Below are 12741 nucleotides of genomic sequence, written 5' to 3'. Positions count from 1 at the left end.
TCCGCCGCCGCTCCCGATCCACCGCCGTCCCCGCCGCCATGCTCCCGCTCCACCGCCGTCCCCGCCGCCATGCTCCCGCTGCACCGCTGTCTCCGCCGCCGCTCCCGATCCACCGCCGTCCCCGCCGCCATGCTCCCGCTGCACCGCTGTCTCCGCCGCCGCTCCCGATCCACCGCCGTCCCCGCCGCCATGCTCCCGCTGCACCGCTGTCTCCGCCGCCGCTCCCGATCCACCGCCGTCCCCGCCGCCATGCTCCCGCTGCACCGCCGTCTCCGCCGCCGCTCCCGATCCACCGCCATCCCCGCCGCCATGCTCCCGCTGCACCGCTGTCTCCGCCGCCGCTCCCGATCCACCGCCGTCCCCGCCGCCATGCTCCCGCTCCACCGCCGTCCCCGCCGCCATGCTCCCGCTGCACCGCTGTCTCCGCCGCCGCTCCCGATCCACCGCCGTCCCCGCCGCCATGCTCCCGCTCCACCGCCGTCCCCGCCGCCATGCTCCCGCTGCACCGCTGTCTCCGCCGCCGCTCCCGATCCACCGCCGTCCCCGCCGCCATGCTCCCGATCCGCCGCCGCTCCCGATCCACCGCCGTCCCCGCCGCCGCTCCCGATCCACTGCCGTCCCCGCCGCCATGCTCGCCACTGTCCCCGCCGCCGTCGCACCCACCTTTTTCAGCCGCTGCTGCCCCCGATCGGCGGCGGCCGCCGCCTCCTTCATCGGCTGCCCCTTCTCCATCGCTACACCACCTATCCCTCCATGTGCTGCAAGCCACCCTCCCCCCACGTGGGGGGAGGGTGGCTGGCTTGCAGCACATGTGGGGGGAGGGTGGCTGGCTTGCAGCACATGTGGGGGGAGGGTGGCTGGCTTGCAGCACATGTGGGGGGAGGGTGGCTGGCTTGCAGCACATGTGGGGGGAGGGTGGCTGGCTTGCAGCACATGTGCTGCAAGCCACCCTCCCTCCCCCTACATGTGCTGCAAGCCACCCTCCCTCCCCCTACATGTGCTGCAAGCCCCCCTCCCTCCCTCTACATGTGCTGCAAGCCCCCCTCCCTCCCTCTACATGTGCTGCAAGCCCCCCTCCCTCCCCCTACATGTGCTGCAAGCCCCCCTCCCTCCCCCTACATGTGCTGCAAGCCCCCCTCCCTCCCCCTACATGTGCTGCAAGCCCCCCTCCCTTCCCCTACATGTGCCATCTCTCTCTCCCATCAGACTCTGCCCCCCTCCCCGATCTGCTGCCTGCTCTCTCCCATTTTCCATCTACTGCCCCCTCTCACCCTCCTCGATCTGTTGCCTCCTTCATCTGCTGCCTCTTCTGTCTGCTGTGATCCTGCTGCCTAGATCCATCCTGTAAGGTAGGTATCCCCATCTCACCCCCCCCCATCCTCTGCCGCTCCTCCATCCGCTGCGCCATTTCCCATCATCCATCCGCTGCGCCCTTTCCCATCCTCTGCCGCTCCTCCATCCGCTGCGCCCTTTCCCATCCTCTGCCGCTCCTCCATCCGCTGCGCCCTTTCCCATCTTCCATCCGCTGCGCCCTTTCTCATCTGCCGCCCCGCCCTCTCGCATCGCATTATCCAGCGCAGTTGCTCGCTTCCAGACTGCAGTGGATGATGCGATGCGAGACTCGTGCATTGCTCTCACGTTTGGCACTGGTCTTGGCAGGCGCTCATTTTTTTTTTTTTTCTACTGATGTCTGTATTTTTTATTTCGCCAAACTAATTTTTTTTGTATGGGGGGGGTCTAGTTTCCAAAATGGGATCACATGTGGGGGAGCTCCATTGTTTAGGCACCTCAGGGGGTCTCCAAATGAAACATGGCGTCTGCTAATAATTCCAATCAATTTTACTGTGAAATGGCGCTCCTTCTCTTCTGAGCCCCGCCGTACGCCCAAACAATTGATTTCCACCACATATGAGGTATCTGCGTACTCAGGAGAAATTGCACAATACATTTTATGGTGCATTTTTTCCTGATACCCTTGTGGAAAAAAAGCTACCTGTTTGAAAAAACAATTTTGTGGTAAAAAAAATAAAATATTTTCACGGCTCAACATTACAAACGTTTGTGAAGCCTCCAGGGGTTCAAAGTGCTCCCTAAACAGCTAGATAAATTCCATGAGGGGTCTAGTTTCCAAAATGGGGTCAATTGTGGGGGAGCTCCATTGTTTAGGCACTTCAGGGGGTCTCCAAACGCAACATAGCGTCCGCTAATAATTCCAACCAATTTTGCTGTGAAATGGCGCTCCTTGCCTTCCGAGTCCTGCCGTGCGCCCAAACATTTGATTTCCACCACATATGGGGTATCTGCGTACTCAGGAGAAAATGCAGAATACATTTTATGGTGCATTTTTTCCTGATACCCTTGTGATAAAAAAAGCTACCTGGTTGAAGCAACAGTTTTGTGGTAAAAAAAAATTTTTTTCTTTTCACGGCTCAACGTTATAAACTTCTGTGAAGCCCCCAGGGGTTCAAAGTGCACATAAAACATCTAGAAAAAATATTTGAGGGCTCTAGTTTCCAAAATGGGGTCACTTATGGGGGAGCTCCATTGTTTAGGCACCTCGGGGAGTCTTCAAACCCGACATGGCGTCTGCTAATGAGTGCAGCTAATTTTGCACTCAAAAATTCAAATGGCGCTCCTTGCCTTCCGAGTCCTGCTGTGTGCCCAAACATTTGATTTCCACCACATATGGGGTATCTGCGTACTCAGGAGAAAATGCACAATACATTTTATGGTGCATTTTTTCCTGATACCCTTGTGATAAAAAAAGCTACCTGGTTGAAGCAACAGTTTTGTGGTAAAAAAAATTTTTTTTCTTTTCACGGCTCAACGTTATAAATTTCTGTGAAGCCACCAGGGGTTCAAAGTGCACATCAAACATCTAGAAAAAATATTTGAGGGCTCTAGTTTCCAAAATGGGGTCACTTATGGGGGAGCTCCATTGTTTAGGCACCTCGGGGAGTCTTCAAACCCGACATGGCGTCTGCTAATGAGTGCAGCTAATTTTGCACTCAAAAATTCAAATGGCGCTCCTTGCCTTCCGAGTCCTGCTGTGTGCCCAAACATTTGATTACCACCACATATGGGGTATCTGCGTACTCAGGAGAAAATGCACGATACATTTTATGATGCATTTTTCCTGATACCCTTGTGAAAATACTAATTTTTATGGCTAAAGTAACATTTTTGTGTTAAAAAAGTAAAATTTTCATTTTTTCGTCTACATTGCTTTGGTTGCTGTGAAGCTCCTAAAGGGTTAATAAACTTTTTGGATGTGGTTTTGAGCAGAGTGAGGGGTGCAGATTTTAGAATTGGGTCACTTTTGGGTATTTTCTGTCGCCTAGGTTTCTCAAATCACTCCAAATGTGATGTGGTACCTAAAAAATTTTTTTTTGTAAATTTTGTTGGAAAAATGAGAAATTGGTGATGAACTTTGAACCCTTCTAACTTCCTAACGGAATTTTTTTTTTTTTCAAAAATTGCGCTGGTGTAAAGTAGACATGTGGGAAATGTTATTTAGTAACTTTTTTGTGTGACATATCTCTCAGATTTATGGGCAGAAAATTTCAAATTTTGAAAATTGCAAAATTTTCAAAATTTTCGCCAAATTTCCGAAATTTTCACAAATAAACGCAAAACATATCTGCCTAAATTTACCACTGACATGAAGTACAATATGTCACGAAAAAACAATCTCAGAATCGCCAGGATCCGTTGAAGTGTTCCAGAGTTATAACCTGTCAAAGTGACACTGGTCAAAATTGCAAAAAATGGCCGGGTCTTTAAGGTGAAAACAGGCTGGGGGCTGAAGGGGTTAAAGCTGTGATCCTGGTGTAAATGGCAGTGTGAAAATTAAGTATAAGCTGATTTAACATTCATTTTTGCACCAGTCCAAATCATTAATGCATGTGGAAAAGTCACTTTAAAGTTGCGAGCCATTTCAGGGGATTTTGCACTCATAATGTAGAGATTAAATGAATAGTCCCCCTATGTGAATAAAAGGTGAACTTTTACCACTGAACAATTTTTCGGCTTTATTAACAGAATGTAGTTCTGGCTTTTTGCTGCCGTTCAGTGAGCAGCTCTAAATATGCTCATTATTTGCATACGAACTCCAATATTGATGACATCTGGTTTATTTTGTGTTTAAGTCTTTCTCTTGTACACCTTAAAGGATCATCAGGATTTTCGTATATAACCTAAAGCCAGTGCTATACTGGCACTATCAGGCTGATTCTATACATACAGTGTTATACTGGTGCTATCAGGCTGATTCTATACATACAGTGCTATACTGGCGCTATCAGGCTGATTCTATACATACAGTGCTATACTGGCACTATCAGGCTGATTCTATACATACAGTGCTATACTGGCACTATCAGGCTGATTCTATACATACAGTGCTATACTGGCGCTATCAGGCTGATTCTATACATACAGTGTTATACTGGTGCTATCAGGCTGATTCTATACATACAGTGCTATACTGGTGCTATCAGGCTGATTCTATACATACAGTGCTATACTGGCGTTATCAGGCTGATTCTATACATACAGTGCTATACTGACGCTATCAGGCTGATTCTATACATACAGTGCTAAACTGGCGCTATCAGGCTGATTCTATACATACAGTGCTATACTGGCGCTATCAGGCTGATTTTATACATACAGTGCTATACTGGCACTATCAGGCTGAGTCTATACATACAGTTCTATACTGGCACTATCAGGCTGATTCTATACATACAGTGCTATACTGGCACTATGAGGCTGATTCTATACATACAGTGCTATACTGGCACTATCAGGCTGATTCTATACATACAGTGCTATACTGGCACTATCAGGCTGATTCTATACATACAGTGCTATACTGGCACTATCAGGCTGAGTCTATACATACCTGTAGTGGTCAGCTCGGATGTTTAGGCTTTCAAATCCAAAAAAGTACAGTTTAAAAAAATGAGCAGCTGCTTGAGAGGCAGTTGCAATGGAGCAGATAACATCTGGGAGGTATATTCTTAGTTATCCAATCCCTCTGTTAGAATTAGCATAAGTATTATACCATTGATTCACCTTGTTGCAGGACCTGTGTGAGGTCATACCCATGTGACCTGGTATCCAGCTTTGTTGGTATTTGCCCACTTATGTAGGGGGTGAATTGTTCTTAATTAGGCCAGACGTATGGATCCTTTGTTAAATCAAGATAAGTTAGTCATTGTCTCTTGCCAGACTGATCGGAGCCCTATTGTCTGTAAATGTGTATTAATTACCTCAACCCTTCTGACTACATAATTCAGAGGAAAATTATGCAGTCGGATTGAACTTGTGACCAATGAGAGAGCAGCCATCTCCACTAATCCTGTAAGGGAAACTGAGTGCTATAAAAAGGCCTTACTTGTGTCATCCAGGTTAGATTCTACATGACCACAGCTATGGAGCTTTGGTTCAAGCTGGGGGAATCACAGAACTGTTTCACTCGGGATATTCTATATGACCTCAGCTGAGGAGCTGTAGTTCTAGCTGAAGATTCACAGAACTGTTTCACTGCTCAACATTCAAGACAAATTCACTTGGAGAACCCAGGTTGGGACAACTCATTTGCCAAGCTACATATCTTGCTGTGCTCGGTCAGCTTCCTAAGCTTGCCACTATCTCTTTACAGTGGTTGCCCACCAAAAGTGGAGTGCTGCTGGACTGCAATAGTTGGCCCTGGAAGCCTCAAAGTCACAAAGATACTAATACCCTGGCATGCCAGCAGAAGGGTAAGGTGCTTGTACCATCTTGCGTTTTGCTGGGAATGTACAATATGTTTTTGCCTGTTGGTGACCAATAAAGTGTGGTTCCCTCACCCTGTGTTGTCTGAGTAGTGTTTTGCTCACGAGGATGGAGTCCAGACATTCATTGGGATGAGTCCTGGTCCATGCGGGATTTCTGAAGACAGCCAGATCAGTGGACGAAAGCACCCACTGACCCTCGTGTCTCCCCAGTACTCGGCTCCGAGAATAACACCTCTATTCTGCAATCAGTGTTGTGTGTCATGCTGGTAACGTGATCGCTGCAATAGACCTAGACTAAGTTCATTAATAAGGCTAAGGTTGGTCGTTGACTTGTGGTCTAAAATGGCAAGCGTCACAATACCATTCACACCTAATGTTAGTGAATGAGTTGACTGAGTAGGTCAACTATCAACTCTGTATTTTGCAGTGTCGCAAGGTGCAATGTAGCATCGGGAGACTGCAATTCTATATTCTGTAACTGGATACCATGAAAGGACAATCTGTCACACGGTGTCTGGCTCAAAACTCACTGAGTGTCAGGACTACTGACGCTGTTCACACAGCAGACTCAAACACTTCACACAATGCTGCTTTTGAGTTGCACAGACAGGGTCAGGCTTGCAGAAGTAAATTTTTGCTACCCTGTGGATTACTGCTTGACTCTTATGTTAGAGCAGACCTATCGCAGTCGCCTCCTTCCTTTTTAAGATGGTGGAGCCTGTTCTCCTATGCCGATGATAGCTTCATGTGATCCCGGTCCTTGTGCTGTGTTATCCAGTTGCTGGTGTTCTTCTGTGTGCTATTTTGTATGCTATGAAATACTCTTGTCTGACCCTCCCTTCCCTTAGTTTCCTCCTGATCACATATTGTCTATACCTGTGTAAGTAATTGCTGTATGTTTGAGTTTTGCTTTTTCCCTTGTCTGTTTATTTGTGTGGGATTAATCACTTGTGGAGGGAGGGGGCCATTAGACCAGGGCTGTCCAGGAGCTAGGGTAAGGAAGGAGGCTCAAACATTGTCACCTTCAGGCGTATCTCTAGGATCAGGGTCAGCTAGGATTCCTCTAGCCTGAGGGACAGTTTAGGCTCTCCTGTCCTTAGTGATCCCGTCACACCCTGTTACATAATCCCTATGAAAACAACTTTTCTATGTCTCTGGAAACACTTGCTTTTGATGTAATTTTCTTGTGTATTCTTGTTGTATCCCTCGTGTCAGTTACTGTACTATATTATTTTCTCTGAAATATTATACTTCGACTGGCTTACTCTCCGTTGGCTCATAAACTTCATCCTCAGTGGTATTAATTCCAATAATGAATCCTTCCTAGACTACAATTACAGTAAAAATCCGAGCGAGCGGTACGACTGACGAAGCAATATTGTAAACATATTGGCAGGAAATGTGGAGTAAACACAGATTTACAAGGAATATTAATATAATTTAATTCTACATTGCTTGAAGTTTTGATTTAAGCATGTCAAAACTTCTGTATTTATGTGACTAAAAGATGAATATAAAATGTGAATGTATTTGGCACCTTAATAATACGAATACTTATAAATGACAGCTTGTCGTGTAAACTGACAGATTCTACCGGAGTATTCTATTAAAAATCTCTGAGTATTACTATTTAATTTTTGAAGGGAGCGTCCCCTCTTCACATTCACTACATGCGATCAACATTTGTCTCTGACTATCGGAGACTCGAGTGTAATATATGCAAGCGAACGTTCTTCTCTCGTGCAATCATTTATTAAAATTGCTAAATGTTCAGGATCTCTGAAATTGAGAAGGATTCAAGATGTATCTACAGTATCTCTATAAGAAAGGAAATTATAATCAAGGCCTATTCTGGGTTATTGAGCCTTTCAAGATCTAACCATTTTTGGCTTTTTTTGCACTTTCGTTTATTCCTCCCCCTTTTTAAGAGCTATACCTTTTTTATTTTTCCATTGACATAATGGTATCAGGGCTTGTTGTTTTGTAGGACGAGTTGTAGTTTTGAATAACGCCATTTATTTTATCATGTAATGTACGAAGAAAAATTCCAAGTGGGGTGAAATTATAAAAAAAATGAGCAATTCCACTTTTTTTGTTTATGCTTTGTTTTTATGGTGTTTATTGTGCGGTAAAAATGACCTGGGGATATGATTCTGTACGTCTATAATTATACCAAATATATACTTTTTTTCATATATATATATATATATATATATAAATATATATATACATACATATATATATAATTATTAGTATAGATATATATAATTATTAGTATAGATATATATATTTTACAGTATATATATATATATACATTTATATATATATATATATATATATATATTAGTATATATAAATATATATATATATGTATAAAATATATACTTTATATATATAGTATATACTGTACCGGTATATAGTAGACATATAGTATTTTTATATATATATATATATATAGTATATAGTGTCTCTCTCTCTCTCTCTCTCTCTCTCTCTAATATATATATATATATATATATATATATATATATATATATATATATATATATACAGTCAGGGCCAGAAATATTTGGACAGTGACACAAGTTTTGTTATTTTAGCTGTTTACAAAAACATGTTCAGAAATACAATTCTATATATAATATGGGCTGAAAGTGCACACTCCCAGCTGCAATATGAGAGTTTTCACATCCAAATCGGAGAAAGGGTTTAGGAATCATAGCTCTGTAATGCATAGCCTCCTCTTTTTCAAGGGACCAAAAGTAATTGGACAAGGGACTCTAAGGGCTGCAATTAACTCTGAAGGCATCTCCCTCGTTAACCTGTAATCAATGAAGTAGTTAAAAGGTCTGGGGTTGATTACAGGTGTGTGGTTTTGCATTTGGAAGCTGTTGCTGTGACCAGACAACATGCGGTCTAAGGAACTCTCAATTGAGGTGAAGCAGAACATCCTGAGGCTGAAAAAAAAGAAAAAATCCATCAGAGAGATAGCAGACATGCTTGGAGTAGCAAAATCAACAGTCGGGTACATTCTGAGAAAAAAGGAATTGACTGGTGAGCTTGGAAACTCAAAAAGGCCTGGGCGTCCACGGATGACAACAGTGGTGGATGATCGCCGCATACTTTCTTTGGTGAAGAAGAACCCGTTCACAACATCAACTGAAGTCCAGAACACTCTCAGTGAAGTAGGTGTATCTGTCTCTAAGTCAACAGTAAAGAGAAGACTCCATGAAAGTAAATACAAAGGGTTCACATCTAGATGCAAACCATTCATCAATTCCAAAAATAGACAGGCCAGAGTTACATTTGCTGAAAAACACCTCATGAAGCCAGCTCAGTTCTGGAAAAGTATTCTATGGACAGATGAGACAAAGATCAACCTGTACCAGAATGATGGGAAGAAAAAAGTTTGGAGAAGAAAGGGAACAGCACATGATCCAAGGCACACCACACCCTCTGTAAAACATGGTGGAGGCAACGTGATGGCATGGGCATGCATGGCTTTCAATGGCACTGGGTCACTTGTGTTTATTGATGACATAACAGCAGACAAGAGTAGCCGGATGAATTCTGAAGTGTACCGGGATATACTTTCAGCCCAGATTCAGCCAAATGCCGCAAAGTTGATCGGACGGCGCTTCATAGTACAGATGGACAATGACCCCAAGCATACAGCCAAAGCTACCCAGGAGTTCATGAGTGCTAAAAAGTGGAACATTCTGCAATGGCCAAGTCAATCACCAGATCTTAACCCAATTGAGCATGCATTTCACTTGCTCAAATCCAGACTTAAGACGGAAAGACCCACAAACAAGCAAGACCTGAAGACTGCGGCTGTAAAGGCCTGGCAAAGCATTAAGAAGGAGGAAACCCAGCGTTTGGTGATGTCCATGGGTTCCAGACTTAAGGCAGTGATTGCCTCCAAAGGATTTGCAACAAAATATTGAAAATAAAAATATTTTGTTTGGGTTTGGTTTATTTGTCCAATTACTTTTGACCTCCTAAAATGTGGAGTGTTTGTAAAGAAATGTGACAATTCCTACAATTTCTATCAGATATTTTTGTTCAAACCTTCAAATTAAACGTTACAATCTGCACTTGAATTCTGTTGTAGAGGTTTCATTTCAAATCCAATGTGGTGGCATGCAGAGCCCAACTCGCCAAAATTGTGTCACTGTCCAAAGATTTCTGGACCTAACTGTATATATATATATATATATATATAAATATATATGTATATATATAAAATATAATTAGTGGTTTAAAAAAATTAAAAAATGTAGAACTTAATAATTTTTTTTTTCTTCGAATCTTAACTTATTTTTTTATAATAAATGCACGAGGATTCGTTCTTTTTGCCTTTTTTTTCAATTCTGAGCTGTATTGTTTTTGTATTGATACCATTCTGGAGTAAATACAGCATTTTGATTATTTTTTCTTGCATTTTTGGGGGGGTAAGTGCTGCCACCAAACAATATTCGGCATTTGCATTTTGTTTCTTTTCAGACTTGAAGTTGCGTTCATTCATTTGCTTATGTTGTATACTTCTGTGTTGAACAAAAATATAAACACAACACTTTTGTTTTTGCTCCCATTTTTCATGAGCTGGACTAAGATCTTTTCCATCTAGACAAAGAGACGTTTTGTCTCAAATATTGTCCACAAATTTGTCTAAATCTTTGTTAGTGAGCACTTTTGCTTTGCTGAGATAATCCATCCACCTCACAGGTGCGTCATATCAAGATGCTTATTGGACAGCATGATTATTGCACAGGTGTGCATTAGGTTGTCCAGCATGATTATTGCACAGGTGTGCCTTAGACTGCCCACAATACAAAGCCACACTAACATTTGCAGTTTTATCACACAGTACAATGCCACAGATGTCACAATTTTTGAGGCAGTGTGTAATCGGCTGCTGACTGCAGGAATGTCACCGGAGCTGTTGTCCCTGAATTGAATGTTCATTTCTTTCACACCGCTTATCTGTGAACTGCTGCAATATTTATGGCCACAACAGTTTGTCCTCTTGCCATAGTGATAGTTCTGCTTCACATCACTTGTCTTCTTTACTGCTCCATTCTATGTCCTGTTGTGTATAAATATGTGACTCTTCAGCTTTTGTGTTATACTCGGCCTGATGAAGAGACCTGAGCAGTCTGGAAAGCTGCTATTATTACCATCTTTTCATTTAGCCATTAACTGAGGACTTCAGTTCTTTTAAACAATTTTTTCATTTCTCTACCATAAACCGTCACCAAAGGAGTTTCAGAGGATTTTGCAGTACAATATTTGTGTATATGCAGTTTGAGACAAAACGTCTCTTTGTCTAGATGGAAAAGATCTTAGTCCAGCAGTTGAAACCAAAAGTATCCCTCCACTCTCTATACAGACACATCTGCAGGTTTTTCCCTCTGCTCTCTATACAGACACATCTGCAAGTTTTTCCCTCCGCTCTCTATACAGACACATCTGCAGGTTTTTCCCTCCGCTCTCTATAAAGACACATCTGCAGGTTTTTCCCTCCGCTCTCTATACAGACACATCTGCAGGTTTTTACCTCTGCTCTTTATAAAGACACATCTGCAGGTTTTTCCCTCCACTCTCTATACAGACACATCTGCAGGTTTTTACCTCTGCTCTTTATAAAGACACATCTGCAGCTTTTTCCCTCCGCTCTCTATACAGACACATCTGCAGGTTTTTCCCTCCGCTCTCGATACAGACACATCTGCAGGTTTTTCCCTCCGCTCTCTATACAGACACATCTGCAGCTTTTTCCCTCCGCTCTCTATACAGACACATCTGCAGGTTTTTCCCTCTGCTCTCTATAAAGACACATCTGCATGTTTTTCCCTCCGCTCTCTATAAAAACACATCTGCAGGTTTGTCCCTCCGCTCTCTATACAGACACATCTGCAGGTGTTTCCCTCCGCTCTCTACAAAGACACATCTGCAGGTTTTTCCCTCCACTCTCTATACAGACATATCTGCAGGTGTTTCCCTCCGCTCTGTATACAGACACATCTGCAGGTTTTTCTCACTATCTGACATGAAATCAGAATAAACCTTTCCTGTTTTCGGTCAATTAGGATCCAATATTATTTCTATTTCCCAAATGCCAGAATAATGAGAGAGAGAGAGAGAATATTTTCAGGCATTTTTCTTCCTTTCTGCACAGTGACGTTTCCTCCAGGTCATTAGTATTTGGTGGCATTGCCCTTACACTGTGTGACTTGGGGAAAATGTTTTGGATCCTTCCAGAAACTTCTCACAATAGTTGGTGGAATTTGGGCCGATTCCTCCTGACAGAACTGGTGGAGCTGAGCCATGTGTGGAGGTCGCCGCTCGCTCCGGCCTTTTCAGCTTTGCCCATAAATTCTCAATAGGATTGAGATCAGGGCTTTCTGATGGCCACAAAAAAGGAGCAAATTACTGCTGAAAACTGGAGAAATAGCAAAGATGAATCTGGACCACTGTGTCTTGGATAAATCATCAGATCTAAGGCCTTTTTAATAATGTATGTTCAGTCGAGACAGCCCTGTGCCCAATATAGCCAGCAATGTCAATCAAGGAGATTGGGGGTGGGTAAAGATAGAGCCGCAGCCTAGATGGCCCCGCCCACTGTGCACTGTGCACCTAATTTACATAATGTCATTTTGCCTGATAGGTTCCCTTTAAATTTCTAAAACAAAGAAAAAATATTAACCAACTTTGGATGTGAAACCTTTGCCGAGAGATGAAGCTTTTATCAGATTTCCGCTCCGAAGGGACAGTTCTGCCGTGAATATAGGATTTTTTTCTTTTTAATCAATTCTGATAAATATCGTTCTTCCTTTTCATATATTAAAGTCAGACCTGTTTGACAAACATACTGTTGTGCTGTAGTAAAGCTAATATTACATTTTCACTCTTACAATGGATGTGCTGTAGTAAAGAAACCCAACTATTGATTTAT

General features: G+C 43.3%; 1 protein-coding gene across 4 annotated transcripts in view; it reads left to right on the top strand.

Moving 5' to 3' along the window:
- Positions 1–12741, top strand: part of LOC142249007 (cytosolic carboxypeptidase 6-like) — a 2064630-nt gene that overhangs the window by 124292 nt on the left and 1927597 nt on the right. The window lies entirely within an intron of this gene.

The sequence above is a fragment of the Anomaloglossus baeobatrachus genome, chromosome 8 (genome assembly GCF_048569485.1).
Source record: "Anomaloglossus baeobatrachus isolate aAnoBae1 chromosome 8, aAnoBae1.hap1, whole genome shotgun sequence".
In the NCBI taxonomy this organism is placed as follows: Eukaryota; Metazoa; Chordata; class Amphibia; order Anura; family Aromobatidae; genus Anomaloglossus; species Anomaloglossus baeobatrachus.
The sequence above is the reverse complement of the archived record's forward strand: the minus strand, read 5'-3'. Positions and strand labels throughout refer to the sequence as shown.